General features: G+C 32.3%; 1 non-coding gene across 1 annotated transcript; it reads right to left on the minus strand.

Moving 5' to 3' along the window:
- Positions 1-407: 407 nt before the first annotated feature.
- On the minus strand, positions 408-526 carry LOC120593809 (5S ribosomal RNA). The gene has a single exon (XR_005650454.1). It is a non-coding gene; the product is annotated as a 5S ribosomal RNA (ribosomal RNA).
- Between the last annotated feature and the right edge of the window lie 5,372 nt (positions 527-5,898).

Below are 5,898 nucleotides of genomic sequence, written 5' to 3' on the forward strand. Positions count from 1 at the left end.
TTTATCTACTTTTGGCTTCCAATTGCAAAGAAACTAAAGACAAATTTGAGTCTGTTAATAAACATGTTTTGGCCACATTGAAAAATTATACCTTTTTTAAAAAGACACATGCTTCTAGAAATCATGAAATGTATTCATAAATTTGCCAATTTAAAGAATGCTAGTATAACAGACAATTCACATATAGTTCTCAGTTTTTACTAGAAATTAAGTTTCTAAGGACTAAAATTTCTAATTAACATATGTAATTAAGGCTATTAAAATAATAAGAGAAATAGCTCTGTATGCAAATAAGGTAATATATATATATATATATATATTTTTTTTTTTAGGTGAGGCAACCCTTGGCTGACCTCTCAGATTGCAAGGAACTTGTCAGTTTACAATCCCTTATTTTTTATTTTTTACGCCTACAGCACCTGGTCTTCCTAGGTGGTCTCCCATTCAAGTACTAACCAGGCCCAGCCCTGCTTAGCTTCCAAGATCAGATGGGATCGGGCTTGTTCAGGGTGGCATGGATGTAGACAAGATATATTTTTTGAGTAGCAAAAGGTATAAGATAAGAAAATGTATTTTTAAGGGAAAAGAAATTTGTCCCAAAGTAAAAAATTGGTTATATCAATATGAAAAAAGGGAAAATAAAGGACAAATTTAATAGAAAGTTGAAAGAGAGAAAAAGAGTGAGAGAGTTTACCTTGTGTGGTCAAGGTGGCTAAAATTAGGTGAATTTATTATAAGGATTATATTTTAAAAGGAGTAATATCAGTAGTGTAAAACTAAAACTTCATTTTTTTTCATCTGCTAAAAGGACAAAGTTTTTTTGGAATGTTGTTCTGCTCCTATAAGAGATTGTGAAAGGTTTTTCTTTACCATTTAAGTAATCTGACTAGAAAGCAAAGATTTTGTGTATTACCAAAATAATGTCCTGTGCTTCATGTTGTCTTACTCAGGTCTTTGATTACTTAAGAAAACTGAATCTTCTGAATATTAAAAGAGCTCAGTTTTCCTCATAATTATGTAACCTTCTGTATTTGCCTTTGAAATATTTTATTGTCACTTTGGCTAAATAAATAATTAAGTATCATTTTATAATGATCTGTGATACTTAGTCAAATGTCAAAGACCTTTTGATATTTTTGACTTTTGATATTTTTGACCTGGAAGTAACTTTGAGATTTTTAAAATGGTCCCTGGAACATCTCAAAAGATTTGTTCTATTTTCTTGTAAAAAAAAAAAAAAATTATACACACACACACACACACACACATATATTGCATGTTATCTATTAAACTAATTAGGCTTATTTGATATGTTAAATTATATGGTAAGCTTTGTCAAATAAGAAGTAATACTAAGCTTTTTATATGTTCTATTTGTATAGGTATATAAGCATTCCAGAAAGTATATGAAATTCCTAAAATTGTGATGTCTTGTATAATGTTAGTCATAATTCTAGTTATTATCTTGAAATACATGTCCCAAAAATAAGCAAATTTACTTGTCAATTGCATTGTAATGAATTTTCATTATATCTTTAACCATGACCATGTTTATGTCCTCTGTCATTAGCAGTTATTGTTTTACTCTGATGCTCTTGCAAAAGTATTCTTGCAAAAGTACATCATCTTCAAAGAGATTCATGAAAAAAAACTCTGGCAAGCACACATTTCTGAACACTTTAAGATCATAAAACTGAACTGGATAAGAATTTCCAGAACTAATGGAAAAACTAGATTCAAGCAGAACAAGAATTAATAACATAAGACTGAATGAACTGATGAGGATAATTATAATTTTTATGACTTTTTTTGTTGGAAACATTACTGATTTCTTAATGGTTTTTATTCCAGATTTAAGGGAACTTCTCTTTTTTCTTAAACTATGACAGCACTTTGGTAAAGTGTAGCTTTGTAAACAAAGATGAAACTATTACTTTTTCTCCCCAAATGATTCTCCCTGCCCCCAGAACTTAGAAACTTAGTGAATATCCTTTATGACAATATATTTATTTGCATAAATTCAATAAGAATCTGTTCTCCTTATAAAAGGATACAATTGGAAACACTAGTTATAGTATCAAGACTTTGACGAGAATGTCAGATTTGAGATTATGCATATGATCAAATATGCCAGACAGTTTTAAGCAATTAAAGCTGACTTTATGGACCCAATGGAGGCTCTTGGAAGAATAGTTTGGTACCTTGCTTACACAGGTGAATAAGGAAGATCACTTCCTGGTAGGTGCAGAAACCTCAGGATATTGGGGGGGGACCTCATGAAGAGAAGAATTCACCCCAATCTGTGGGTATTATGAGTGAAGTCTGATGGCAAGTCCTTGGCTTGGCTTCCTAGCCTCAAGAGATTCTTTATAAAAAGTTCCATCAAAGCAGATTTTTAAAAGCCTATATGGTCAATTGCTATTCTTCCTGTACTTATATAAATAATCAAGCCAAATTTATTAAAACTAAACTTATTTTACAAACAAATTGTCTTAATTTGGCTGTCATTGCTAGAAATGAGGGTGATTTTAGGGAGAAAAATTATATATCAGTAGCACACCTTTGTGCATATCAGACTCTAGCGCTGTTCCTTTTCTTCTTATTATTTTATTAGTTTCAGGTATATAGTACAACGGCTAGACATTTATGTAATTCATGAAGTGATCCCCCGATTACTCTGGCATCAATCCCACACTACACACAGCCATAACAATATATCCACTATATTCCCTATGCTGTATACTCTACATCTCCTTACTTAGTAACTACTAATTTGTACTTCTTCATCCCTTCACCTTTTTCACCCTGCCCCCCAAATCCTCTCCCCTCTGGCAATCACCAATTTGTTTCCTGTATCTGTGAGTCTGTTTTCATTTAGTTAGTTCATTTCTTTCGTTCCTTAGATTCTGCATATAAGTGAAACCATATGGTATTTATCTTTCTCTGTCTGACTTACTTCACTCATTATAATACACTCTAGGTCCATCCATGTCGTCATAAGTGGTAAGATTTTATTCTTTTCTGGCTGAGTAATATTCCATTGTATATATGTACAACTACTTTAATCACCTATTGATGAGCACTTAGATTGCTTCCATATCTTGGTTATTGTGAATAGCACTGCGATAAACATGAAAGTGCATAGATCTTTATAAATTAGTGTTTTGTCTGCTTTAGATAAATACCCAGAAGTGCAATTGCTGAGTCAAAAAGTATAGCCATTTTTAATTTTTTGAGGAACCTCCAGACTGTTTTCCATAGCAGCTATACCGATTTGCCATCCTACCAACAACTTATGAGGATTCCCTTTCTTCACATCCTCGCCAGCACTTGTTGTTTTTGATTTATTGATGATAGCCATTCTGACAGGTGTGGGGTGATACCTCATTGTGGTTTTAATTTGCATTTAATTTAGCAACTTTGAGCATCTTTTCATGTGTCTATTAGCCATCTATATTTCCTCTTTGGAGAAATATCTATTCAGGTCTTCAGCCCGCTTTTTAATTGGATTGTTTGTTTTTCTGGTGTTGAGTTGAATGAGTTCTTTATTTTGGATATTAACCCCTTATCTGATGTATCATAAGTGAATATCTTCTCCCAACCAGTAAGTTGTCTTTTTGTTTTCTTGATGGTTTCCTTTGCTGTGCAAAACTTTTTAGTTTGATTTAGTCCCATTTGTTTATTTTTTCTTTTGTTTCCCTTGCCCCGGGAGATATATCCAAAAAGAAATTACTGTTAGTAATATCAGAGAGTTTACTTCCTATGTTTTCCTCTAAAAGTTTTATGGTTTGGGGTCTTACATAAGTCTTTAATCCATTTTGAGTTTATTATTGTATATGGTGTAAGAAGGTGATCCGGTTTCTTTCTTTATTTCTTTCTTTCTTTCTTTCTTTCTTTCTTTCTTTCTTTCTTTCTTTCTTTCTTTCTTTCTTTTTTTTTTTGCATGTATCTGTCCAATTTTCCCAACACCATTTATTGAAGAGACTGTCTTTACCCCATTATACATTCTTACCTCCTTTGTCATATATTAATTGAGCGTATAGGCATGGATTTATTTCTGGGCTCTCTACTCTGTTCCATTGGTCAATGTATCTGTTGATACAATGTATCTGTTGATACAATACCATGCTGTTTTGATTACTGTAGTCTTGTAGTATAGTTTGATATCAGGTAGTGTGATACCCCCAACTTTGTTTTTCTTTCTCAAGATTGCCATGGCTATTCAGGGTCATTTATAGTTCTATATGAATTTTAAGATTATTTGTTCTATCTATCTAAAAAATGCTATTGGTATTTTGATAAAGATCGCATCATATCTATGGATTGTTTTGGGCAGTATAGCCATTTAAATGATATTAATTTTTCCTGCCCATGAGCACAGTGTATCCTTCTATTTATTTTTATCTTCTTCAATTTCCCTTTTCAATGACTTATAATTTTCTGAGAACAGGTCTTTTACCTCCTTGACTAATCTGATTTCTAGGTATTTTATAGCTTTCGATGCAATTGTAAATGGAACTGTTTTCTTAATTTCTCTTTCTGAAAGTTCATCATTGCTGTGTAAAAATGCCACTGACTTCTGAATATTTATTTTGTAAGCTACTACTTTAGTGAATTCATTGATCATTTCTAACAGTTTTTGGGTAGAATCTTTAGGGTTCTCTATATATAGTATCACATCATCGGCAAATAATGAGAGTATTACTTCTTCCTTTCCAATTTGGATGCCTTTTATTTCTCTATCTTGTCTTATTGCTGTGACTAAGACTTCCAATACAATGTTGAAGAGTGGTGGTGAAAATGGGCATCCTTGTCTTGTTCCTGATCTTAAGGAAAATGCTTTTAGCCTTTTCTCATTGAGTATGATGTTGGCTGTAAGTTTGTCATATATGGCCTTTATTAAGTTGAGGTATGTTCCCTCTATCCTCACTTTGTTGAGAGTTTTTCTCATACATGGATGCTAGATTTTGTCAAATGCTTTTTCTGCATCTGTTTATATGATCCTATGGATTTTATCTTTTGATTTGTTAATGTGGTATATTACATTACTTGATTTGCAGATATTGTACGAACCTTGCATCCCAGGAATAAATCCAACTTGATCATGGTGCATGATATTTTTAATGTATTGTTAAATTTGGTTTGCTAATATTTTGTTGAGGATTTTCACATCAATGTTCATAAGAGATATCAGCCTATAGTTTTCTTTTTTTGTAATGTCTGTCTGGTTTTGAAATCAAGGTAATGGTGGCCTCATAAAAGCAATTAGACAGTCTTCCCTCTTCTTGAATTTTTTGGAATAGATTGAGAAAAGTAGGTGTGTTAATTCTTCTTTGAATGTTTGGTAAAATTTGCCTATGAAGCCATCTGGTCCAAGACTTTTGTTTTTGGGGAGGTTTTTGATTACTGATTCAATTTCATTGGTGGTAATCTATAGTGTGTTTCAAAGAATGTGTCCATTTCTTCCAGATTGTTCAATTTGTTGGCATATAATTGCTCATAGTATTTTCTTATGATCCTTTGTATTTCTGTGGAGTCAGTAGTTATTTATCCTCTTTCATTTTTGATTTTATTTTTTTGAGTCCTCTCTCTTTTTTTCCTTGATGAGTCTGGCTAAGGGTCTGTCAATTTTGTTTAACCTTTCAAAGAACCAGCTCTTGGTTTCTCATTATATTTTCTTATAATCCTTTGTATTTCTGGGGAGTCCATAGTTACTTCTTCTCTTCCATTCCTGGTTTTATCTATTTGGGTCTTCTCTCTTTTCTGTTCATTTTCTTTGAGGTTTTGTTCTTATCTATAAACTGGACTGGATCATGAATTCTAGTTTCTTCCAATATCTGGCTATGACACTCCAAACTAACGTTTCCAATTTTCTCCCATCCTTTTGACTTAGGATCA

The sequence above is a fragment of the Pteropus medius genome, unplaced genomic scaffold, assembly GCF_902729225.1.
Source record: "Pteropus medius unplaced genomic scaffold, Ma_sr-lr_union100, whole genome shotgun sequence".
NCBI classification, from domain to species: domain Eukaryota; kingdom Metazoa; phylum Chordata; class Mammalia; order Chiroptera; family Pteropodidae; genus Pteropus; species Pteropus medius.